Source organism: Pimephales promelas, chromosome 2 (genome assembly GCF_988280905.1).
Source record: "Pimephales promelas chromosome 2, fPimPro1.hap1.1, whole genome shotgun sequence".
Lineage (NCBI taxonomy): Eukaryota > Metazoa > Chordata > Actinopteri > Cypriniformes > Leuciscidae > Pimephales > Pimephales promelas.
Genome location: NC_142770.1, coordinates 22,005 through 48,996, shown reverse-complemented (window position 1 = coordinate 48,996; position 26,992 = coordinate 22,005). Strand labels below are relative to the sequence as shown.

Sequence of the window (26,992 nt, the reverse complement as noted above, 5' to 3'; positions counted from 1 at the left end):
ATCATTATGGACATCAGCTATGCTAATTATTTCCCATCTGTTTTCTGCTGTTATCTCGGGACGCTTGTCCCGAGAAAAATGGCGTTCATCAACTTCAGTTTGTCGGAGCTGCTGTACTGCACGTAGGAGTGAACGACATCAGGCTGAGGTTCTGAAGAAGTTCTACAGGAGCCTGATCGAGATGGTACGCAACACATCGCCTGAAGCAACGATCATCGTGTCTGGGCCGCTTCCCACGTACAGACAAGGACAGGAAGGGTTCAGTAGATTATTTGCACACGCCTAATAAATAGTAAGTCAAAGTCCAAATCATAGTCTTTGTTGTCCAAACTTAAGTGATATGCTTTGTGTGGAACATTATATTGAAACTGTGTCTATTCCTCGTTTAGTGACGCCTGTGGAGAGATGACTCTGCCTGTGAGCTGCTGGATCGGCGTCAGCGCTTGAAACATCACAAGCCGATGTTCACAAGTCAGTGGTTAGTTACTCTTTAACTCTGACTTTGTCTACTCCATGCGTTTCTTTGCCCAGGAGGACGCGATCATCTCTAGCTTCATTCAGTCCAGCACCGACACAACACCCTGGATCACACAGCGGAAGACGCGAGCCAGGACCAGAGCTAGAACCTCTCCGCCGCCTGGAACTGTTTCTCCCCTCTTCGAGTCGGAACGCGATGCCACCGTGATCATGGGCACGTCCATGGTCCGTCATGTCTCTGCTGCCTCAGGTAAGGATAAGGTGTGCACTCACTGCTTTTCTGGTGCTCATGTTCTTGATGTTGCTGCACAGGTTCCTGAGATCCTGAACGGTGATGAGCGTGTCAGAGCTGTTGTGCTGAACGTGGGAGCGAACGACATCAGGCTGAGGTTCTGAAGGTCCATAGGAGCCTGATCGAGACGGTACGCAACACATCACCTGAAGCAACGATCATCGTGTCTGGACCGCTTTCCACGTACAGACAAGGACAGGAAAGGTCCAGTAGATTATTTGCACACATCTAATAAATAGTAAGTCATAGTCCAAATCACAGTCTATGTTGTCCAAACTTAATTGATATGCTTAGTGTGGAACATTATATTGAAACTGTGTCTGTTCCTCATTTAGCGACGCCTGTGGAAAGACGACTCTGCCTGTGAGCTGCTGGATTGGCGGTCAGCGCTTGAAACATCACAAGCCGATGCTCACAAGTCAGTGGTTGGTTACTCTTTAACTCTGACTTCATCTACTCCATGCGTTTCTCTGCCCAGGAGGACGTGATCATCTATGGCTTCATTCACTCCGACACCGACACAACACCATGGATCACACACTGGAAGACACGAGCCAGGACCAGAGCTAGAACCTCTCCGCCGCCCCTCCTGGTCTTCGAGATCTCGATCCGGAACCGCTTCTCCCCTCTTCGCGAGTCGGAACGCGACGACGCTGTGATCATCGGCACATCCATGATCCGTCATTGCCGTGCTACCTCAGGTAAGGATAAGGTGCGCACTCACTGCTTTCCTGGTGCTCATGTTCTTGATGTTGCTGCACAGGTTCCTGAGATCCTGAACGGTGATGAGCGCGTCGGAGCTGTTCTGAACGTGGGAGCGAACGCGGGAGGCTGAGGCTCTGAAGGACTACAGGAGCCTGATCGAGACGGTACGCAACACATCGCCTGACGCAACGATCATCGTGTCTGAACCGCTTCCTTCTTACAGACAAGGACAGGAAAGGTTCAGTAGATTATTTGCACTAATTGAATTATTAATGTCATTGTGTAATGAACAGAAATTGCTCTTTGTAAATAATTGGAATCTGTTCTGGGAGAGACCTAAGCTCTATTATGCTTCACCTCAGCAGAATCGGAGTGGCTGTTGTGTCGGACAACATCTCCAAGACGTTACACACCTAATGACTAGTAAGTCAAAGTCGCTCCTTTGAAAGGAATGTTTCTCCTGGTTCAATCTCTTGGACTGACGTCTCTGCCTGTAAGGCTATCTTTTGCCATCCTAATATACGAGAATCACCCCATGTATATGGTTGTATAAAAGTCATGCTGGATTTTTCCTGGGCTTTTGCTGCCATAGCTTAGCCTCTTTGGAATAGACTTATTAGACTTTCAATCACCTTTAACTTATTTCTTATGTGCACATCTAACCCGTTTTGGGTGTTCAATAATCTTTTCTAGATTAGTATCTTTTTTTTGACTAAGTTTGTCTAGTCGTCTTCTATTTGGTGATGTATCTTCTTTTTTTTTTTTCCAAAAAAAGAAAATAAATTTTTAATCCTTATGCATATCCACGCACATGCTATTTAAAAGGCACTTAACTGTTCAATTACTGGCCAGAATTGAACAGTTAAAGCCCCATGTTGGGCGCCATGTTTTACGGTGTGTGTGCGGTTTAAATTTTAACACCTTTAACATTATTATTTTTTATCCTCAGGTTAGGTCGACTAAGTCAAATCTGCCCTAAATCATAAGCATTCGAATGGTACTTACAATTTGTTCAGATGACTTCTCTGTAGTCAGTTCTTGCTTAAGGATTATTAACGACACTGCTAGACAATTGCTTGTAATTAACATTAGTTATTTATTAATGTAAATATTCCAGAAATAAAAGTTAGGCTCAAACTTAAATTCTTTACGCTCAAACTCTGGAATATCCTTCCCGATATGGTTTGATGCTCTGACTCGCTGTCAAAGTTTAAAACTAGACTAAAGACGCATCTCTTTAGCCAAGCATTCTCATACTGCTTACCTTTTATTCTTCTGTTGAATCAGATCGAATGCTTTTAATACTTTAAAACTTGAGTCTGTAGGTTACTTGTATAGGTTGCATAGTATTTACAGTCATTACTTTTCCTGTGTGTATTGCGTGAATGATGGGTGGTTGGGCAGATATTGTGTTATTGCGGTAGGTGGTATGCCATACGGAACTGTTGCCAATGAAACGCATTACCGCGACAGTGGGGCTCGACAGCCTTAGTCAAACGGGTTGGCGCGTATGGTTGGGTTGTGGAGAGTTTGTGAGTTTTTTTAACATCTACTCCTGTGTAATGGAAATCATTATGAACATCAGCTATGCTAATTATTTCCCATCTGTTTTCTGCCGTTATCTCGGGACGCTTGTCCTGAGAAAAATGGCGTTCGTCAGCTCCAGTTTGTATCCAGCCTCTCATGGAGACTTCAGATGCCCCAACACCTGCAATGAGAAGACTAAATGCCTGTGAAGAGACGACTCAACACCTGTGAAAGATGACTCGACGCCTGTGGAGAGACGACTCAATGCTGGCAATATGTTATGCCCTTAATATTACATGATTATCTAAATGTAATTTCCCATGTACTTTTCTGTAATGCACTTTCTGTAAAGCTGCTTTGAAACAAGTATTGTGAAGGGACTATACAAACAAACTTGAATTCACTTGCAGGGCCAACAGACACAGAGCTTACAGCAGGGGAGCTTCACTGCAAAGCAGACAGGTGAGCATACAGGTACGTAATCATCTTCTTTAAGTGACCGACAGAGAACTTATGGCTGGAGGTTTCACTGCAAAGCAGTCAGTTAAGCATTCACCACGTGTCTCTCTTCACAGTGGGCTGCCAGATAAATACACTCAATGGTCTGTGAAGTACAGCAATGTTAGCCTCTTCTTATGCAGTCAGAATGTGATGGGAAAACTCCCATAAGAAGTGGACATCCAGGGGTTTAGGTTTACACTTCACACAGCAAACAGTGCATCACATCCCTTCATCTCAACAATTCAGCACTCAGTGGGAAATACTCGTATATATGGCCGTCGCCCTTCTTCTGAACTGGCATTCACATCAAGAGGTCCCACAGACACGAGAGGAGGATGGAAATCGATTTGGACTACTCATGATCTCTCACAAATGATCTTCTGTCCCATGGTTACCTCCTTCTCATTGAATCAGCCTGCTCTTTCTCCCAACTCACAGCACCGTGCCCGTTCGCCGGCCCCACTTCCTCTTCACCACGGCTCACACTTTCTCTGAGAGCACTTCTCCCAAAACAATGCCCCTTTGGTCTGTACTTCCTCCTTTTATACTCCTCTAATCGCAACGTGTCCTAATCGCGAAGCTTTACTCCCCCATGCACAGCTGACAGCGATGTTTTGCTGATCACCCCATTTTCGGGGATTTTTGCACTACCCTGGAACTAGCCCGGTGTTCCTTTTTTTGGGTCCGGCGGGAGGCAATCACGGCGAACATTAGTTACGCTTTGTTGGGGACAAAGTTGGATTTTGTCACCCTGTGACATGTACTTTTTCAAAATTTACAATTTTATATTTGTGCATTTTCCTATCGTTTGCATTTATTTTATTTCTTTCTCCTGTCTTTGCATTTTTTTTCTAAGCCCGTTTTTTTTGTTTATGATTTAATGTCTTCCATCCATCTTTCATTTATGCTATTTTAATTGTTAGTAATTATGCTGTTCTATGTTCCGGTCCAATTGACTATTTTATGCTGATGGGGTTTGACTTGTGTGCATTTTGACGTGTTTGACTTGTGTGGATCTTGACTTGTGTGGATCTTGACTTGTGGGTCTTGACTTGTGTTTCACTTGTGTGGATCCTGACTTGTGTTGATCTTTACTTGTGTTTGACTTGTGGGTCTTGACTTGTGTTTGACTTGTGTGGATCCTGACTTGTGTGGATCTTGACTTGTGGGTCTTGACTTGTGTGTGTCTTGACTTGTGTTTGACTTGTGTGGATCCTGACTTGTTTGGCTTGTGTTGATCTTTACTTGTGTTTGACTTGTGGGTCTTGACTTGTGTTTGACTTGTGTGGATCCTGACTTGTGTTTGACTTGTGTGGATCTTGACTTGTGTTTGACTTTTGTGGATCCTGACTTGTTTGACTTGTGTGGATCTTGACTTGTGTTTGACTTGTGTGGATCCAGACTTGTGTTTGACTTGTGTGGATCCTGACTTGTGTTTGACTTGTGTGGATCTTGACTTGTGTGGATCTTGACTTGTGGGTCTTGACTTGTGTTTCACTTGTGTGGATCCTGACTTGTGTTGATCTTTACTTGTGTTTGACTTGTGGGTCTTGACTTGTGTTTGACTTGTGTGGATCCTGACTTGTGTGGATCTTGACTTGTGGGTCTTGACTTGTGTGTGTCTTGACTTGTGTTTGACTTGTGTGGATCCTGACTTGTTTGACTTGTGTTGATCTTTACTTGTGTTTGACTTGTGGGTCTTGACTTGTGTTTGACTTGTGTGGATCCTGACTTGTGTTTGACTTGTGTGGATCTTGACTTGTGTTTGACTTTTGTGGATCCTGACTTGTTTGACTTGTGTGGATCTTGACTTGTGTTTGACTTGTGTGGATCCAGACTTGTGTTTGACTTGTGTGGATCCAGACTTGTGTTGACTTGTGTGGATCCAGACTTGTGTTGACTTGTGTGGATCTTGACTTGTGGATCCTGACTTGTGTTTGACTTGTGTTGATCTTGACTTGTGTGGGTCTTGTTGTTTTTGACTTGAGTGGATCTTCACTTGTGTTGATCTTGACTTGTGTTTGACTTGAGTGGATCTTGACTTGTTTGACTTGTGTGGGTCTTGACTTGTGTTTCACTTGTGTGAATCCTGACTTGTGTGACTTGTGTGGATCCTGACTTGTGTGGGTCTTGACTTGTGTTTGACTTGTGTGGGTCTTGACTTGTGTTTGACTTGTGTTGATCTTGACTTGTGTGGGTCTTGAGTTGTGTTTGACTTGTGTGGATCTTGACTTGTGTTTGACTTGTGTTATCTTGACTTGTGTGGGTCTTGACTTGTGTTTGACTTGTGTTGATCTTGACTTGTGTGGGTGTTCACTTGTGTTGACTTGTGTGGATCTTGACTTGTGTTGGACTTGTGTGGGTCTTGACTTGTGTTGATCTTGACTTGTGTTTGACTTGTGTGGGTCTTGACTTGTGTTTGACTTGTGTTGATCTTGACTTGTGTGGGTCTTGAGTTGTGTTTGACTTGAGTGGATCTTCACTTGTGTTGTCTTGTGTGGATCTTGACTTGTGTTGATCTTGACTTGTGTTGATCTTGACTTGTGTTTGACTTGTGTGGATCCTGACTTGTGTGGGTCTTGACTTGTGTTGATCTTGACTTGTGTGGGTCTTGAGTTGTGTTTGACTTGAGTGGATCTTCACTTGTGTTGACTTGTGTGGATCTTGACTTGTGTTGATCTTGACTTGTGTTTGACTTGTGTGGGTCTTGACTTGTGTGGGTCTTGACTTGTGTTGATCTTGACTTGTGTTTGACTTGTGTGGATCCTGACTTGTGTTTTACTTGTGTGGATCCTGACTTGTGTTTGACTTGTGTGGATCTTGACTTGTGTTTGACTTTTGTGGATCCTGACTTGTGTTGACTTGTGTGGATCTTGACTTGTGGATCCTGACTTGTGTTTGACTTGTGTTGATCTTGACTTGTGTGGGTCTTGTTGTTTTTGACTTGAGTGGATCTTGACTTGTGTTTGACTTGTGTGGATCCAGACTTGTGTTGACTTGTGTGGATCTTGACTTGTGTTTGACTTGTGTGGATCCAGATTTGTGTTGACTTGTGTGGATCTTGACTTGTGGATCCTGACTTGTGTTTGACTTGTGTTGATCTTGACTTGTGTGGGTCTTGTTGTTTTTGACTTGAGTGGATCTTGACTTGTGTTTGACTTGTGTGGATCCAGACTTGTGTTGACTTGTGTGGATCTTGACTTGTGGATCCTGACTTGTGTTTGACTTGTGTTGATCTTGACTTGTGTTTGACTTGAGTGGATCTTGACTTGTTTGACTTGTGTGGGTCTTGACTTGTGTTTCACTTGTGTGAATCCTGACTTGTGTGACTTGTGTGGATCCTGACTTGTGTGGGTCTTGACTTGTGTTTGACTTGTGTGGGTCTTGACTTGTGTTTGACTTGTGTTGATCTTGACTTGTGTGGATCTTGACTTGTGTTTTACTTGTGTGGGTCTTGACTTGTGTTTGACTTGTGTTATCTTGACTTGTGTGGGTCTTGACTTGTGTTTGACTTGTGTTGATCTTGACTTGTGTGGGTGTTCACTTGTGTTGACTTGTGTGGATCTTGACTTGTGTTGGACTTGTGTGGGTCTTGACTTGTGTTGATCTTGACTTGTGTTTGACTTGTGTGGGTCTTGAGTTGTGTTTGACTTGAGTGGATCTTCACTTGTGTTGACTTGTGTGGATCTTGACTTGTGTTGATCTTGACTTGTTGATCTTGTGTGGGTCTTGACTTGTGTTTGACTTGTGTGGGTCTTGACTTGTTTTACTTGTGTGGGTCTTGACTTGTGTTTGACTTGTGTTGATCTTGACTTGTGTGGGTCTTGAGTTGTGTTTGACTTGAGTGGATCTTCACTTGTGTTGACTTGTGTGGATCTTGACTTGTGTTGATCTTGACTTGTGTTTGACTTGTGTGGGTCTTGACTTGTGTGGGTCTTGACTTGTGTTGATCTTGACTTGTGTTTGACTTGTGTGGGTCTTGACTTGTGTTTGACTTGTGTTGATCTTGACTTGTGTGGGTCTTGAGTTGTGTTTGACTTGTGTGGATCCTGACTTGTGTTTCACTTGTGTGGGTCTTGACTTTTGTGGATAATGCCTTCTATTGTCTCTGTAGCACAGGAGCATTTTTTAAAAAAAAAAGAGAATTTATTAATGTCATGAAATTGATTTGACAACATTTGCTTTTGTATTTATGGCTTGGACACTTGTACCATTTTTAAACCCCTTTCCCCCTTCTTAATACTCATTTTGTGTTATGACCATTTTTTTGTCTGGTCTATTTGCGCTGATGATATTGTGCTTTTGGTTTGCTATTCTTTGCATTTATTTAATCTTTTAATACTTCCATACCTCTGTTACCTTTCCCTTTAAACTACTTATAAATATGCCTTTGTCCTATTTGTTTTAGTCAATTTTAGTTGTATAGTGCTTCTCAAAATAGTTTAAAAGTGTCTTTATGCCACTTAATTTTAGCTTATGTGTTCCTTTTCATCATTTATATTGATTTGTCCTAGTATCCTCTTCGAATCCCTCATTTAAGTTTGATTGTCAAATGATGGCCTTTGTTCATTATTTCTTATGTGTTTTTTTGATATTGTCTTTACAAAAGTGTAAAAATACAAAATTTTAAAAAGTCCCTATTTTTTGCCCCTTGCTTCATGCTCCTTTTTCCCTTTTGTAGAAATGTTAATGTTTTGTATTTATGCTGTTGATTTAATGTATTACATTGACAAATGTAAGGGAATACAACAGGCAATCATTTTCTTCTATACATAAATGTTTGAAACAACAAAAAAAGATATGCGTTAACTGTACTGTCATTTTAATGCATTGTAGTTTTAGGTCTTGCATTTTTATGGTCTGAAATTAAATATCTCCAACTTCTTAAATGTTACTGTTCAGAGAGAGAGTGTGTGTGCTTACTGAGAAGGGACATGGCATTCTGGTACGTACAGTCACTGCAAATCTTCACTACATTAATACCTTTTATTATTTATACTTGTATAAATCAAATTACTTGTACAGCTTTATAAAACAACACAGTCCTGAAACTGCTGCTGTTGTATTTATGCCTTCACCTCATGTATTTAAGATTTTTTTTTGTCACAATGGCACTTTTTGTATAGGTGCATTTTCCCATCTTTTGTATTAATTTCTTTCCTTTTTCTTGTTTTTCCCTTTTTTTTCCTAAGCCTATTTTTTTTGTTTGATTTTAATGTCTTCCATCTTTTATTAATGCTCCTGGTCTTGGTCAATGGGACAGGGACATTGAACGCTTTTAGAAAAATGGCAATGGGCATAAAAAGGCTTTACCTTGTTCTATTTTGTATTGAAAGGAACTGCGTCAAATGGTTTGTCTGTACTTTTTGCATAATTATGCACTTGTTATTCTCTTACTGTCTTATCATGCCCATTTTCTGCTTTGGTTCATCTCTGTTGTTGTGGTCACTTGTATTTGATGCTGCGATTTCATTCAGCCTGTTTGAATTTTGTTCTTCCCCTGATGGTATGGCTATCGGGTTCATGGGGTACTTAGTTCTCCACATTAACAGAAGTTAATAAATGAATTTTCTTTTTAAGTGTTCAACCGTTGGAATTGGGTGGGTGGGACTTGTAAAGACAAGGGACTCGTCAAAGGACTTGTGGATCTTGACTTGTGTTAGACTGACTTGTCCAGGGTTGATTTCAACCTTTCACCTCATCAATCAACTGCAGGTGCAAATCAAAGTTACTTGAGCTACAATATATAGGGGTGTATCCCACTCACAAAGACAATTTCTTTTTTCATTTTTTTTGTTTCTATTTATATTGTACTAAATGTAATTTTTGTATTTATGGTTTCGCCTCTTGTTCCATTTAAGATCAATTTTGTCCTTTTATTATCCCTTTCTATTTTATGACCCTTTTGTCTTAAACATAAAAAAAACAATAAAAACCTAAATATACCATCAATGCATTTTTTAAATTATATATCTTTCACTGGTTTCTAACATTTTCTGTCTGCTTTTTATGCTATTGTTTGCCTTTCTTATATGCTATTGTTTTCCTTATATTGTAAAGCTTTGTATTGAAGTTGTAAACTTACTTTTTTGTATTTTGTTGCACTTGATTATGTGTTTCATTTTAATTTCTTTGTTTTTTTTTTTACTTGGGTTAACAAAAGGCTTTAAACAGAACATGGAAACAAATATGGACCATAACCCGTGTTTCTACTCTTTTATGACTTTACTTGTGCCCATGTTGTGTAATTTGGAACACCCCATTTGTGAATCCTAACCTTTTTTTGCATTTTCAAAATTACTTTAAGTTTTTGTGAGGTTTATAATCTGTTTTGGTTTATTTTGTGTTCCCATTAAACAGCTGGAGGGACCGGCCAACACAGGATAGACAATCCAGTCTGATGTCCTTCACACTCAGCCTCTCATTGATGCTGCTCCCCCCCCCCTCCTCTAGTGTCATCTAGTTAATGTGGCCTGTGTTTGTTGGCTACTTTCAGCCCTTTGGTTCATCCTTCATTTTACCCTTTACACATTGAGTCCACCTTTGTGCCAAGCCCCAGACTTGTGGCGGAGCTGGTAATCTGAGGCCCAAGACAGGTCGACAGAGTGAAAGTTCGGTTGATGCTCTATCAGGTCCTCCATGGGCAGTTATTGCCCTGCAGTGCAGTGGTCTTGTCTCTGCCCAGGTCCCCATCTCTAATGGCTCCATCTGAGTTGGTTGTCCACCGAGTTGTAACTGGCACATTCACCAAAGGTCCCCCCTATCCTTTTATTGACTGTATTTTGGCTCTACATCCCATCCTAAAGCAGCTTTGTCCACTTGACTTATTCTTGCTACTTTGTATTGTTTAACCTTGTTTTTTGTATTTCAGCACATTTTAGGGTTTTTTGTTAGGGTTAGGGCATTTTTTTTATGCCCTCTATATTTCAATTAGTCGGTCTTTTTTTCCCTTTTGTACAGTATTTTATTTACTAACTCCTATTTAAACTTTTTGTTCTGTGCCCTTTATGGTCTTGTCTAAGCTATTCTAAGACAGAACAAAATAAAGTTGTCAAGCATAAAAGCTGCATGTCTCAGATTATTCTTCCTTTGCATTCCTATTCCCCTTTAGTGTTTGTATTTCTGCTGTTTGCCTTTTATGCCTCTGCCAGTTGAGTCCCTTTTTAGTGCCCTGTTGTAGTGATTTTTACATATTTGTTCCCTGTGGCGTTTGATTAAATTTGTAATACCCTTTATGCCTTAATGCTCCTTAAATTTTGTCTCTGCACTTATGTCCTTATCGTGGTCTCAATGGCCCTTTTTATATTTGTGCATTTTTCCCATCTTTGCATTTGTATTGATCACTGCTCTTGTCTTTGCATTTTCCCTAAGTCTATTTTAGTTTTATTGGCTTTTATGATTGAATGTTTTCTGTATATCTTTAATTTATGCTCCTTGTCTTGTAAGCCATTGTGCTGTTTTATGCCCATTCCTATTTTTCTGAAACAGTTTTATTTTGTATTTAAATGTACTTTATAAAAGGTTTGCCTTTACTGTGTGTATTTTGTAAATGTATGTACCCGTTCATATTCTGACTGTCTTCTGTATTTTGTAAATGTATGTACCTGTTTATAATCTCACTGCCTTCTGTATTTTGTAAATGTATGTACCTGTTTATATTCTGACTGTCTTCTGTATGTTCGCATTAGTGGCTGTCTTATACGCCCTTTTTCTGCTTTGATTCATCTCTATGTTCTTGTGCTCATTTTTATTTGTACCCAATGCTGCTATTTCATTCAGCCTGTTTGCTTTAAAAATAAAGAACACAGTTCAACCCAGAACAAAATTCATTGTTTTTATTGTTAATAAATACGTTTTAACTTGTTTCTTACTTTATCTGTTACCTTTTATGCTATTGTTGCCCCTTCTTATATTGTAAAGCTTTGTATGCAAGTTGTAAACTTGTCTTGTATTTTGTTTCACTTTGTTTTGTTTGTTTAAAGTCATTTTGAAAATTTTTAAAAACTAAAATGTAAAGTACTTGTCTGGTTATTTTTTTTTGTAACCCATTATCCTGTGTTGGCCGGTCCCTCCAGCTGTTTAAACAGTCCAGTCTGATGTCCTTCTCACTCAGCATGAAGCCTCTCATTGATGCTCCTCCCGCCTCCTCTACCCATGTTATCTAGTTAATGGGGCCTGTGTCCGCTGGCTTCTTGCAGCCTTTTGCCTCATCCTTCATTGCACCTTGGGTCCACCTTTGTATTCCAGATTACCAGCTCCGCCTAGGTGTTGATCCTCTGTCTTTGTGCCAAGCCCCAGACTTAACTTTCACTCTGTCGACCTACCCGTTCCACCATGGGCAGTTATCCCTCAAGCTGTATCGGGGGTCTTGCCTTATTCCTGCAACCCCTCTGGTTCTGCCTCTGCCCTGCAGTGCAGTGGTCTTGCCTTGGGTCTTCAGCTCTGCCTAGATCCTCATCTCTAATGGCTCCATCTCATTTTGTTGTCCCCCGGGTTCTGTCTGGCCCATTTACCAAAGGTCCACCTATCCTTTTATCAACTGTGCTACGGCCCTACATCCTGGTGACCTTGTTGGGGCTTCCTGCCATGTTCTGCCTCACTATTCCCTCCATTATCTCCTCTGTGGTGGTTCCCTCTGTCAGCACCTCCCTTGGTCGCAGCTCTCTCCAGCTCCACATCAAAATGTCAATCATCCTCTGTCTCTTATTTAATACCATTTTCAATTTCTTTTGATTTTCTTCTATTATTGTTGTATATTTCTATTTCCCTTGTAAGTTTAGATGTAACTAAATGCTCCTTTTTTATTTTTATGTTGTTGATTGTCTTAATGTGTTTATTTTATTTTTTATTTATGCTTTTGATTTAACTTTTAATGTTTTTTTTTTATTTTGGTGGGAAAGTTACTTTTTGAAAAGTTACTTTTCGAAAATATGCCTTTGTCCTATTTGTTTTAGTCAATTTTAGTTGTATAGTGCTTCTCAAAATAGTTTAAAGTGTCTATGTCACTTAATTTGAGCCTTTGTGTTCCTTTTCATCATTTATATTGATTTGTCCTAGTGTCCTTTTCGAATCCCTCATTTAAGTTTGCTTGTCAAATGATGGCCTTTGTTCATTATTTCTTATTATGTGTGTTTTTTTATATTGTCTTTACAAAAGTGACAATACAAATTCTTAAAGTCCCTATTTTTTGTGCCCCTTGTGGTGGTTTTTACAGTTTACATTTATTCATTGTGGGGTTTGAGGTCACTTTAAATGTTCTTTTTTGTCTTAATTGCGAGACAAATATAGGAGCATTGTCCTTATCATGGTCTCAATGGCCCTTTTGTATTTGCATTTTTTGTATTTCCTTTATTGTATTCCCATCTCTTGCCTTTGCATTTGTATTTATGACTGCTCTTGTGTTTCCTTTTTTAAGCCTGTTTTTTTTTTCCAATTTATAAAAAATAAATAAATAACTTGGTGTTCCATGCAGTTTTCTTTTGTGCTCCTGGCCTTATTAGCCATTATGCCGTTTTATGACCCCCATTGATCATTTTATAAAACCATGAATGGGCATAAAATGATTTTTTGTTTGTTTTGAAATGTACTGCATACAATGTTTTGTCTTTACTGTTTGTGTATTTTGTATATTTATTTATTTTTGTTGTTTCCTGGCTGCCTTCTGGATGTTGGCATTAGTGGCTGTCTTACTATGCCCCTTTTCTGCTTTGATTCATCTCTATGGTTTTGTGGTCATTTGTATTTGATGCTGTGATTTTACTCAGCCTTTTTGAATTTTGTTCTTCCCCTGATGGCATGACTATCGGGTTCATGGGGTACTTAATTCATTTTCATTAACTTCTGTTAATGTGGAGAACTTTCTTTTTAAGTGTTCAACCATTGGAATTGGGTGAGTGGGACTTGTGTTTGAGGAGGTGAAGGGTTGAAACCAACCCTGGACAAGTCAGTCTAAGACCACCAAGTCAATCAACTGCAGGTGCAAATCAAACTTACTTAAGCTACAATATATAGGGGTGTATGCCACTCACAAAGACTTTCTTTTTTCAGTTTTTTGTTTTTATTTATATTATACTTAATGTAATTTTTGTATTTATGGTTTTGCCTCTTGTTCCATTTAAGATCAAGTTTGTCTGTCCTTTTTTATCCCTTTCTAATTTGACCCTTTTGTCTGTCTTTGCATTTATGGTATATTTAGGTTTTTCTTTTTATTGTTTTTTGAATCCTAGATCTTTCACTGTTTTCTAACATTTTCTGTCTGCTTTTTATGCCATTTTTTGCCTTTCTTATATTGTAAAGCTTTGTATTGAAGTTGTAAACTTACTTTGTTGTATTTTGTTACACTTGATTTTGTTTGTTTCCTTGTTCTGTTTTTTTTAAAGCCTTTTGTTAACCTTTGTTTCTACTCTTGTATGATTTTATTTGTGCCCATATGCAACTTTGTGTAATTTGAAACACCCCATTTGTGAATCCTAACCTTTATTTGCATTTTTAAAATTACTTGAAGTTTTTGTGAGGTTTATAATCTGTTTTGGTTTATTTTGTGTTCCCATTATCCTGTGTTGGCCGGTCCCTCCAGCTGTTTAGACAATCCAGTCTGATGTCCTTCACACTCAGCCTCTCATTGATGCTGCTCCTCCCCCCTCCTCTACCCGTGTCATCTAGTTAATGCGGCCTGTGTTTGTTATCTACTTTCAGCCCTTTGGTTCATCCTTCATTTTACCCTTTACACCTTGAGTCCGCCTTTGGCCTCAGATTACCAGCTCCGCCATAGGTTGATGCTCTGTCTTTGTGCCAAGCCCCTGATTTAACTTTCACTCTGTCGACCTATCAGGTCCTCCATGGGCATTTACTGACCTGCAGTGGTCTTGTCTCTGCCCAGGTCCCCATCTCTAATGGCTCCATCTGAGTTGGTTGTCCACCGAGTTGTAACTGGCTCATTCACCAAAGGTCCCCCTATCCTTTTATCGATTGTGTTTCGGCTCTACATCCTCCTTTGCCTCTTTGTTCATAATACTTTCAACTTTTTTTGTGGTTTCACTTTGTACAGTTTTGTATTCCTGTTTAAGTTTACTTTGTTTTAACATCATTAACATCTATACAAAAGTGTCAAAAAAGGAGCATGATTTTGTATTTATGCTGTTGATTGACTTGTATTAATGTCACACATGAAATTCAATTGACAATTTTTTGCTCTGCCATGCTTAACCGCTTTAATGCTTTTTATTTAAAAGCAGCTTTGTCCACTTGACTTTTTGCTACTTTGTATTGTTTAACCTTGTTTCAATTTGGGTTTTTTTCAGTTCATTTCAGGTTTTTTTAAAGGATTTTTTTTCGCTTTTGTACAGTATTTTATTTATTAACTTCTATTTAAACTTTTTGTTCTGTGCCCTTTATGGTCTTGTCTAACCTATTCCAAGACAGAACAAAATAAAGTTCTCAAGTGTAAAAGCTGCATGTCTCTCAGATTATTCTTCCTTTGCGTTCCTATTCCCCTTTAGTGTTTGTATTTCTGCTGTTTGCCTTTTATGCCTCTGCCAGTTAAGTCCCTTTTTTGTGCCCTGTTTTAGTGATGATTTTTACATATTTGTTCCTTGTGGTGTTTGATTAAATTTGTAATACCCTTTATGCCTTAATGCTCCTTTAGTTTTGTCTCTGCACTTATGTCCTTATCGTGGTCTCAATGGCCCTTTTTGTATTTGTGCATTTTTCCCATCTTTGCATTTGTATTGATCACTGCTCTTGTCTTTACAAGCCATTGTGCTGTTTTATGCCCATTCCTATTTTTCTGAAACAGTTTTATTTTGTATTTAAATGTACTTTATAAAAGGTTTGCCTTTACTGTGTGTATTTTGTAAATGTATGTACCTGTTTATATTCTGACTGTCTTCTGTATGTTAGCATTAGTGGCTGTCTTATACGCCCTTTTTCTGCTTTGATTCATCTCTATGTTCTTGTGCTCATTTTTATTTGTACCCAATGCTGCTATTTCATTCAGCCTGTTTGAATTTTGTTCTGGGTTGAATTGTGTTCTTTATTTTTAAATTATTGTTTTTATTGTTAATAAATACCTTTTAACTTGTTTCTTACTTTATCTGTTACCTTTTATGCCATTGTTTGCCCCTTCTTATATTGTAAAGCTTTGTGAGCAAGTTGTAAAAAAGTACTTAGTACTTAAAAAAGTAAAAAGTACTTGTCTGGTTATCTTTTTTTGTAACCCATTATCCTGTGTTGGCCGGTCCCTCCAGCTGTTTAAACAGTCCAGTCTGATGTCCTTCTCACTCAGCATGAAGCCTCTCATTGATGCTCCTCCCGCCTCCTCTACCCATGTTATCTAGTTAATGGGGCCTGTGTCCGCTGGCTTCTTGCAGCCTTTTGCCTCATCCTTCATTGCACCTTGGGTCCACCTTTGTATTCCAGATTACCATCTCTGCCTAGGTGTTGATCCTCTGTCTTTGTGCCAAGCCCCAGACTTAACTTTCACTCTGTCGACCTACCCGTTCCACCATGGGCAGTTATCTCTCAAGCTGTATTGGGGGTCTTGCCTTATTCCTTTAACCCCTCTGGTTCTGCCTCTGTCCTGCAGTGCAGTGGTCTTGCCTTGGGTTAGCTCTGCATAGATCCTCATCTCTAATGGCTCCATCTCTTTTTGTTGTCCCCCGGGTTCTGCCTGGCCCATTTACCAAAGGTCCACCTATCCTTTTATCAACTGTGCTATGGCCCTACATCCTGGTGACCTTGTTGGGGCTTCCTGCCATGTTCTGCCTCACTATTCCGTCCATTATCTCCACTGTGATGATTCCCTCTGTCAGCACCTGCCTTGGTCACAGCTCTCTCCAGCTCCACATCATCAAGCTGCTAATCATCCGCTGCCTCTTTTTAATATGGTTTTCAATTTTTTTTTATTTCTTCTAGTACTGTTGTATATCTCTTTCCTTTTGTATATTTGTATTTCCTTTGTAAGTTTACTTGTAACTTGATGCTCATTTTATTTTTTACCCTTATGTATAGATGTGAATTAGATGTGAATGTGTTGTATTTATGCTGTTGATTGACTTAATGTGTCTTATTATTTATTTTTGCTGTTTGACATTTAATGTATTTTTTTATTTTTTAATTTATTAACTTTTTATTTTATTTTTAATTTTTATCTTCTTTTTGTCTATGCTGTTTATTGACTTGATGTATTGTTTAATTTTTTTTTTTAATTTTAAAATTTTTTTTTTTATTTCTTATTTTTATTTATGGTGTTGGTTGACTTAATGTGTTTTTTATTTTATTTTTTTATTTTATTTTTTCTTTTAAAACATTTTTTTATTTTAATTTTTTATTTTAATGTTTAATTTTTGCTGTTGATTGACTTAATGTATTTTAATTATTTTATTTTTGTTTTTTTGTCTTTTTTATTTTGTTTTTGCTTTTATTTATACTGTTGATTGATTTTTCATGCATTTTTGTTTTATTGTAAAGAGTTTAATAATTTGTATTCAGAAAAATAATAAAATAAATTTATTTTAAAAGTTCTTATTTTTTAAATTTTTGGTAAGAGGGGTAAGAGGGGTAAGAGGGGTAAGAGGGGTAAGAGGGGTAAGAGGGGTAAGAGGGGTAAGAGGGGTAAGAGGGGTAAGAGGGGTAAGAGGGGTAAGAGGGGTAAGAGGGGTAAGAGGGGTAAGAGGGGTAAGAGGGGTAAGAGGGGTAAGAGGGGTAAGAGGGGTAAGAGGGGTAAGAGGGGTAAGAGGGGTAAGAGGGGTAAGAGGGGTAAGAGGGGTTAGGGTTAGGGTTAGGGTTAGGGTTAGGGTTAGGGTTAGGGTTAGGGTTAGGGTTAGGGTTAGGTTAGGGTTAGGGTTAGGGTTAGGGTTAGGGTTAGGGTTAGGGTTAGGGTTAGGTTAGGGTTAGGGTTAGGGTTAGGGTTAGGTATAGGGATAAATGCGAAGTTGTCACCCCCTAGTTTTGTCACCCCCCCCCCATATCTCGAGTTCTATAGGTCCTATAGAGCTGAAACTCCGCCCATATACTAATTAGGGGGCGGGGAGTCGATTGCACGTAGTTTGGGATCTCTAGCGCCACCAGGTGTCTAGTTTTGGTATTGTCACCCCCCTTATTATTGGTCCTAGAGAGCTGAAACTCCGCCCATATACTAATTCGTGGGCGTGGAGTCGATTGGAAGTGGTTTGGGATCTCTAGCGCCACCAGGGGCCGAGATATGGTATTGTCACCCCCCTTATTTTTGGTCCTATGGAGCTGAAACTCCACCCATATACTAATTAGTGGGCGGGGAGTCGATTGCAAGTGGTTTGGGATCTCTAGCGCCACCAGGTGTCTAGTTTTGGTATTGTCACCCCCCTTATTATTGGTCCTAGAGAGCTGAAACTCCGCCCATATGCTAATTCGTGGGCGGGGAGTCGATTGGAAGTGGTTTGGGATCTCTAGCGCCACCAGGGGCCGAGATATGGTATTGTCACCCCCCTTATTTTTGGTCCTAGAGAGCTGAAACTCCACCCATATACTAATTAGTGGGCGGGGAGTCGATTGCAAGTGGTTTGGGATCTCTAGCGCCACCAGGGGCTGAGATATGGTATTGTCACCCCCTGTCACCCCCCTTATTTTTGGTCCTATGGTTGGACTTGTGTCTTTTTGTGGGTGGGACTTGTGTTTTTGGTTTGGGACTTGTGTTTTTTTGGGGGTGGGACTTGTATTTTTTTTTTTTTTTTTTTGGGTTGGACTTGTGTTTTTTTTTGTTGTTTTTTTTTGGGTTGGACTTGTGTTTTTTTTTTTTTTTTTGGAGGTGGGACTTGTTTTTTTTTTTGGAGGTGGGACTTGTGTTTTTTTTTTTTTGGAGGTGGGACTTGTGTTTTTTTTTTTTTTTTTTGGAGGTGGGACTTGTGTTTTTTTGGAGGTGGGACTTGTGTTTTGGGGGTTGGGACTTGTGTTGTTTTGGAGGTGGGACTTGTGTTGTTTTGGTGGTGGGACTTGTGTCTTTTTGGGTGGGACTTGTGTTTTTTGGGTGGGACTTTTGTTTTTTTTGTACGTGGGACTTGTATTTTTGGGTGGGACTTGTGTTTTTTGGGTGGGACTTGTGTTTTTTTGGAGGTGGGACTTGTGTCTTTTTGTAGGTGGGACTTGTGTTTTTTGGAGGTGGGACTTGTGTTGTTTTTGCGGAGAGATCCTAGGATAGTAAGTTAACAGTCATAAATGCCATTAACCCCAGTGACGGTTAGGTTTAGGGACGGGGTTGAGGTGAGTCATAATTTTTTTTCTTAGGATGGTAAGGGAACAGCCATTAACTCCAGTGACGGTTAGGTTTAGGGACGGTGTTGATGTAAGTCATATATTTATATATACACACTATTTTATGAGATCAGTCTGGGAGGTGGAACTTGTTTTTTTTGGGTGGGACTTGTGCTTTTTTGGGTGGTATTTTTTTTTTTTTTTTTGTAGGTGGGACTTTTTTTGGAGGTGGGATGACACCAGACTAGGTCAAGATACCTTATATCTCTGTACAGGAAGGTGCCAGAAAAATAAAATTGTTATCATTCTAAAGTGCTTGTTCTCATCTTTCAAATGAGCCCCGCCCCATGTCTGTGAGATGTATGGTTCATGAGATATCACCACCCAAAGTTTAAACCGGAAGTGGTCATATCTCCTAAAGGGAAGGTCGTATCGAACCGTGAGAGGGGTCAATCGTGAGGTCTAAATGAGTGCTTTAATAAGACACCAGACTTGTGTCATTCTGAGCTTTGGGGGAGGAGCTAGGGGACCAAATGTAATCATGTATCCAAAAATTATCTCGGTCTAGGAAAGTCCAATCGACTCGTGATTGGTGTCATTGGAAAGGTCTCGGCGAGTGCTTTCCAACGACACCTCGTTTGTGTCGCTGCGACCTTCCCAGGCCGAGATAATTTTTGGATACTTGAATATATTTTGTGCCATAGCTCCGCCCCGGAAGGTGTCAGTGATATAAACAAGGTGTCATTGGAAAGGGTTTTCTATGAGCTTTCGAATGAGTCTACTCTGATGTCTCTGTGACGTTGGAATCAGGAGTTATTGGCCCTCCAAATTTACCCGGAAGTGACCTTATAGCTCCACCCAGGAAGGTGTCAGTAAAATTTACAAGGTGTCTTTTGAAAGGTCTTAGAAAACCCTTTCCAAAATGTGTACTCTGATTTCTCTGTGACGTTGGAGTAAGGAGTTATTGGCAATCCAATTTAACCCGGAAGTGACCTTATAGCTCCGCCCAGGAAGCGGCCAGCAACATAAAATTGGTATCATTCGATAGGGTTTGTTCCCACCTTTCAGATGAGCCCAACCCCATGTCTGTGTGATGTAGGGTTCATGACATATCCCCCCCTAAAGTTTAAACCGGAAGTGGTCATATCTCCCACAGGGAAGGTCGTATCGAACCGTGAGAGGAGTCAATCGTGAGGTCTGAATGAGTGCTTTAAGATGACACCAGACTTGTGTCATTCTGAGCTTTGGGGGCGGAGCTATGGGACCAAATGTAATCATGTATCCAAAAATTATCTCGGTCTAGGAAAGTCCAATCGACTCGTGATTGGTGTCATTGGAAAGGTCTCGGCGAGTGCTTTCCAACGACACCTCGTTTGTGTCGCTGCGACCTTCCTAGGCCGAGATAATTTTTGGATACTTGAATATATTTTGTGCCATAGCTCCGCCCCGGAAGGTGTCAGTGATATAAACAAGGTGTCATTGGAAAGGGTTTTCTAAGACCTTTCCAAGGAGTCTACCCTGATGTCTCTGTGACGTTGGAGTCAGGAGTTATTGGCCCTCCAAATTTACCCGGAAGTGACCTCATAGCTCCGCCCAGGAAGGTGTCAGTAAAATAAACAAGGTGTCTTTGGAAAGGTCTTAGAAAACCCTTTCCAAAAAGTGTACTCTGATTTCTCTGTGACGTTGGAGTAAGGAGTTATTGGCCCTCCAAATTTACCCGGAAGTGACCTTATAGCTCCGCCCAGGAAGGTGTCAGTGATATAAACAAGGTGTCATTGGAAAGGGTTTTCTAAGACCTTTTCAAAGAGTCTACTCTGATGTCTCTGTGACGTTGGAATCAGGAGTTATTGGCCCTCCAAATTTACCCGGAAGTGACCTTATAGCTCCGCCCAGGAAGGTGTCAGTAAAATAAACAAGGTGTCTTTGGAAAGGTCTTAGAAAACCCTTTCCAAAAAGTGTACTCTGATTTCTCTGTGACGTTGAAGTAAGGAGTTATTGGCAATCCAAATTTACCCGGAAGTGACCTTATAGCTCCGCCCAGGAAGGGGCCAGCAACATAAAATTGGTATCATTCGATAGGGTTTGTTCCCACCTTTCAAATGAGCCCAACCACATGTCTGTGAGATGTAAGTTTCATGAGATATCCTCCCCTAAAGTTTAAACCGGAAGTGGTCATATCTCCCACAGGGAAGGTCGTATCGAACCGTGGGAGGGGTCAATCGTGAGGTCTGAATGAGTGCTTTAATATGACACCAGACTTTTGTCATTCTGAGCTTTGGGGGCGGAGCTATGGGACCAAATGTAATCATGTATCCAAAAATTATCTCGGTCTAGGAAAGTCCAATCGACTCGTGATTGGTGTCATTGGAAAGGTCTCGGCGAGTGCTTTCCAACGACACCTCGTTTGTGTCGCTGCGACCTTCCTAGGCCGAGATAATTTTTGGATACTTGAATATATTTTGTGCCATAGCTCCGCCCAGGAAGGTGTCAGTGATATAAACAAGGTGTCATTGGAAAGGGTTTTCTAAGACCTTTCGAATGAGTCTACTCTGATGTCTCTGTGACGTTGGAGTAAGGAGTTATTGGCAATCCAAATTTACCCGAAAGTGACCTCATAGCTCCGCCCAGGAAGCTGCCAGCAACATAAAATTGGTATCATTCGATAGGGTTTGTTCCCACCTTTCAAATGAGCCCAACCACATGTCTGTGAGATGTTTCATGAGAAGTTTCATGAGATATCGCGACCGAAAGTGCAAACCGGAAGTTGTCATATCTTCCGAAGGGAAGTTCGAATCGAACTCCCGAACATCAATTTCGAACCGAAGGGTCTCAGCGAGATGAGATTTCATCAACAAAAGTGTTTTGGAAGGTTTTAAATCAATGAAATACATCCCGCCCCATGTCTGTGAGATTTAGGGTTCATGAGATATCCCCCCTTAAAGTTTAAACCGGAAGTGGTCATATCTCCCACAGGGAAGGTCGTATCGAACCGTGGGATGGGTCAATCGTGAGGTCTGAATGAGTGCTTTGAAATGACACCAGACTTGAGTCATTCTGAGCTTTGGGGGAGGAGCTACTGGACCAAATGTAATCATGTATCTAAAAATTATCTCGGTCTAGGAAAGTCGAAACAACTCGTGATTGGTGTCATTGGAAAGGTCTCGGCGAGTGCTTTCCAACGGTGCCTCGTTTGTGTCGCTGCGACCTTCCTAGGCCGAGATAATTTTTGGATACATGAATATATTTTGTTCCTTAGCTCCGCCCAGGAAGGTGTCGGAGACACCAGAGTAGACTCTTTGGAAAGGTCTTGGAACACCCTTTCCAATGACGCCTTGTTTATGTTACTCTGACGTTGGAGTCAGGAGTTATTGGCACTCCAAATGTACCCGGAAGTGTCCTCATATCTCCGCCCCCTAACCTCCTAGCAACATAAAATTGGTATCATTCGATAGGGTTTGTTCTCACCTTTCAAATGAGCCGTGCCCCATGTCTGTGCGATCTATGGTTCATGAGATATCGCGACCGAAAGTGCAAACCGGAAGTTGTCATATCTTCCGAAGGGAAGGTCGAATCGAACTCCCGAACATCAATTTCGAACCGAAGGGTCTCAGCGAGATGAGATTTCATCAACAAAAGTGTTTTGGAAGGTTTTAAATCAATGAAATACCCCAAATTAAGTAAATTAACCAATTAAAACACTCAGAGGGGCGTGGCAACCAATCAGAAACGGGCTATTCTAATTAGGGCCGTCGCGACCTTTCTCGGACCAATTTGGGCCCCTTTTCTTGTTCAAAACCAGCCAAATAACATATTGCCGGAAAGCTTAAGATCTGCACAATAAGATTATGGAGTAAAATCATAGTAGTTATTTTTTTTTTACCGTATTCGTGACAGTTAGACTCAACGTATAAATACCCCCATTCGGTTATATTAAAAATTACGGTCAGATGCTCCCAGCGGTCGTCCTTGGTAAGGATAATGTCGGTTTGGTTCTTGCATTTGATCTAGGGGGGAAGGCTGGTAGAAGCTTGATGTGTCGCCAGATGCATCCGCCAGTCTGAACCCCGACCTAGGCTCTTAAAAATCCGTCCACTTAGTATGGTGGACGGGGGGTCCTAGGGATGCCCTGCAGGGGCCTCTTCTGGCTTCCCGGCTTGGTTCCATGTTTGATACGGGAGGGCTAACCGATAGTTTCGGGCCCTCCTCATCATGGGATAGGCTGGTTCCATGTTAGAACGGGAGGGCTAACCGATAGTTTCGGGCCCTCCTCTCCATGGGGCTGGCTGCTGGGAGGCCTTGGAGGCTCTGGAGGTTTCCGCGGTGGTCGTCTGGCTGCACCCCGGCTCTCTTGTGGGTCTCGGACTTGTCCGGGGACCCTGGGAGACCCGGGACCGACGTACGCACTGGGGTGCCTCTGAGGGGTTCCAGTGACTTAGGGTGCAGAATACCCGGCCTTGGTGAGCTAGGCGGAGGGAATCGCCTTCTTACCGGGTTGGTGAGCTAGGCGGAGGGAATCGCCTTCTCACCTGGTCGGTGACTGTGTTCCGAGGTCTCTGGGGCTCTGACTGGGCCCTCCAGACCCCCTCGGTGGTGGTTCCCGGGATCCGGGGGCAGGCTCCCTGCCCTTGGACTCGGTTGTTGCCCCGGGAGGGACTGGAGGGCCACGGGCAAAATCAGCTAGTGGTCATTGGGGTGCGGCTACACTTGGCCGAGGACCTTTGATCCGTCTGATTTGGGCGAAGGGCTGACTTTGGGCCCCCTTGCCATCCGGGCCAGCCCGGTGGTTTGGGGGCCTGGAGCTAGTCCGCTCCCTGGCTTAACCGGGGAAGGCCCCAAACCAAAGTCAGCCAGAGAAATCTGGAACCGGTTAGAGGTTCAACTGACTTGGGTAAAGGTGCTTGGAAGATTCCCTTGGGGACCAGCTCCTGGCTGGCCCCCCTGGGGCTCCAAAGAGCACCAGCTCTTTTCAAGAGTATACCCCAAGAAGAGACCAATAGCCTGCAGACTCCTTTCGGAAGACCTGGGTAACCTAACGGTGTCAACAAAGGGTCTCTCTGGGGGAGTGGTAAGTATCCAGCCCCCTTGTACCTTCGGGCTTGCACACAAGGCGGGTGACCTGGGGCATACAGGTCTTAAATGGGTGCCCAGTTTTCTATGGCGTTTTAGGCCACTCATACACAGCACACCAGCACCTCAACACCACAAACACACTGATACTAAGAAAACTGGCTAAATCGTAACGATTGGTAACTAAAAAACCCTCCGTAATGTGTTAGAACTACTTCGAAGCTTTTAAGATTCGAGTTAGATCGCTTAACGACTACAAAACCCTCCGGTACACCAAAGTTTACTTTGGAACCAAATCTTCCAAACGGTCTTGCAGAATCCAACCACTACCACATTGAGATTCTAGCTACACCGTTTTTAGCAATTGGCTATGAGACATTAGAGTTTTTCTATATGTAGCTAATCGAATCGTTTTTTTGTTTTTTCCAGAAACGAATTCTGACTGCCATTAACAATGGAAGTAATTTCTGGCCAAGATTTCAGCGACGACGAAATGGACAGTACCTACTGGTACCATTTCAATAATTCTCCTGTGGAGAACACCAAGAATTTGTTGGATGCCATCTATTCCTACAATTTCATTAATGACTTCTTGATGGACGAAGACCTACACGTCCCGCTTTTCCCGAGCACGATTTTGGAGCCCAAACGTGCCCTCCAATTTGTGTACGACTTCGACGGCCTGGTCCTTGAAATCAAAGAGCTCTCAGGCTTAAGAATTCCCATAAATTATCTCTGTGTTGGGAAACTTTTGATGCCAAACCTCCAAAACCATTGGAGCATCATTAAGAAACACATCAAACTTGAGTCATACACTGTGGCTGGGTTGTCCGCTCTAAAGAAAACTTTCGGCACTGTCTTGGCCTTCGTGGACGGAGGCCATTACCTCAACCTCAGTGTTGTGTCCGCCCATCACACCCACCCTGGTGTGATTTTTAACACGGAGATTGCCGCCCGGGCAAATGCAGTTGTGGTAATCAACACAGTGTTCAACGTTTTCCAAGAAAAGGTCAAAAATCTGCCGCCGGAGGAAAAACAACGAGAAACAATCATGAAAAATAACACGTTCAACCTGGGGCGGATGTATATTTTGAAGGAGGACCAAGCGTTTGTCTTGAACCTTTTCATGGAGGCGATTAAGGAAGTGGATACCAGTCCTGAGCAATCTCTTGTGCTCACACTGTTTAAATTTGGCCAGAAATCCAAAGATCCGATCAACCTGGCCGACATGATTGAGTTGGGGGCAATTGAAAGTGTGTCGTTGCATGCAGCCTGCACCATCCGTCCGGCTCACCCAAAAATGGAACTACTGTGGTCAAGACATGGACTGCAACAGGTCGTGGGATACAGGGGGACATTGTTCACTACCTACGGGATGGCTGAGGCCGCAAATTTCCAATCCAACCTGGATCAGCATCCGCTCACCATTGACAATAGCCTGAGAGAGGTCTTCAATGGCATCGTTCCATATTCCAACTTGAACTTTGTTCAGCTTTACTCTACGACACCGCACGGTTATGCAGCGCGGATCCCCAAACATCCTGTAAGCAGGATAATAACCACTTGTGGACTCCACAATCCTAAACACACTCAATCCCTGCTCAAACAGGCCAAAGAGTACATCGACTCCATGTCCGACCTTTCGGGCAAGACTAATTGCAGAGTTTATGCACGCATGGAGGGTGTGTTTTTGCTAAAGGACCACTTTCCCGAGTATCTGGAGGCAGGCCATTTTTACAATGAAAGGAACATTTGCAACCTCATTGAAGACCAGCCGATGTTCCTGATCTTCCTTGACAACCAGAACAAATTGGGACTTAGACATGTCATCCACCCGGTGGCAGATTGGCTAACTCAGACCCTCTACAACCTCCTTCAAGAGTGCAAAGGCCAGGGAGGATACACACATAGTTGGACTGCCTTCCAATATGAGCTCGCTCTGGAAGAGCTCTTCTTCGGCAAACCCAACTGCAAAACTTCCGTGCAATTTTCAGTGAGTTTGGGTACTAACAGTACCAACCCAAATAGCGTGACTCGAAGAAGGGGCTTCCTGGGACTGTCTCCAGCAGGAAGTGCGAGTGTGGGGGAACACCCACCCCCACTGACCACGTGGTTCAACGACCAGACGCAAATAACGAGAGTCATGCGGCTTTTCCCCATAACGGATTCCCTGAAGGCCCCACCACTGATTGTCGGTGAATCGCTTGTCAATATCCTCCTCATGGACTTGCATGAACGCAATTCCCAGATTAATACCAATGCACTTAAAGACAAGACCCCCCCTTTGTTTGGCAAGCTGATTGGGTGCAGGACCATCAATGATTTCACCACTGACTTGGTGGAGCGGGACGCTTTTAAGTACCCGCACACCTTCAAACGGGCCATCCAGCTTGTAGAGGCGGCGGGTCAAGACGTGAAGACGTGCCTTAAGATGGCACTTTCAGCTTTCAAATTCTTCCCTGCAATTGTGTACTGGGACGAGAGTCGGCACGCTAAGGCTAAATGGAACAAAAAAGACTACATAGAGCTGTACGGAGAAAATGAGACCCCTTCCACAGAAGCCCAGGCAGCGACACTCATGGGGGACATATGTGCGGGCATGGAGAGAGCAAACCTGACATACGCCAAAAACCTCCAAATTTACAAGGACAGTGGCATGCCTTGGCTCCATCCATGTCTGCAAAGACTCCCCAAAACAATGAGCAAGGAGCAAAAGGTCTTGATACTCACCTTTTTGTCTTCGATCGCACTGATTCAGAATGGGGACTTTGTACTTTTCTCGTCACTTGGGACCCTCATGGGCCAGCTGCCGATGAGTCAGAAAGAGATGCAGCAGGCGCACCTGCTATCCCAACTGATTCTAATCCACTCACCTCGTGTGAACAGGCTGCACGAATCAGTCCCTTATAAGGTCCCAAAAACCCAGGCGAATCCGAGAAAGCGTCCGACAAAAGAGCAAAAGCCACCACAAAATGAAGAGGAACCAGAAGACGTGGAAACGCAAGCTGAGCAAGAGGAAGACCAATTAGTTGAAAGGGTGGAGACAGGAACAATCCCAGCACACATCCTTGGGAGGTGGACGGCGGAAGAGGTTGACCTTGTGGTGGCTCACCCTGAACTAACACATGTTGAGGCTTACAAGACGTACATCAACAGCTGCAAAGAAATGGGCCGCCCAGTGCGAACATTTCAAGCCTT

The 26,992-nt window shown here is 42.1% G+C and overlaps 1 long non-coding RNA gene across 1 annotated transcript; it reads left to right on the top strand.

Annotated features, from left to right (window-relative positions):
* The first annotated feature begins 395 nt into the window (after window positions 1–395).
* Window positions 396–15,583, top strand: LOC120486486 (uncharacterized). The gene is made up of 7 exons (XR_005624197.2): window positions 396–727; window positions 790–1,007; window positions 1,105–1,151; window positions 1,248–1,712; window positions 1,840–3,311; window positions 3,412–3,475; window positions 3,577–15,583. It is a non-coding gene; the product is annotated as an uncharacterized LOC120486486 (long non-coding RNA).
* The last annotated feature ends 11,409 nt before the right edge of the window (window positions 15,584–26,992 follow it).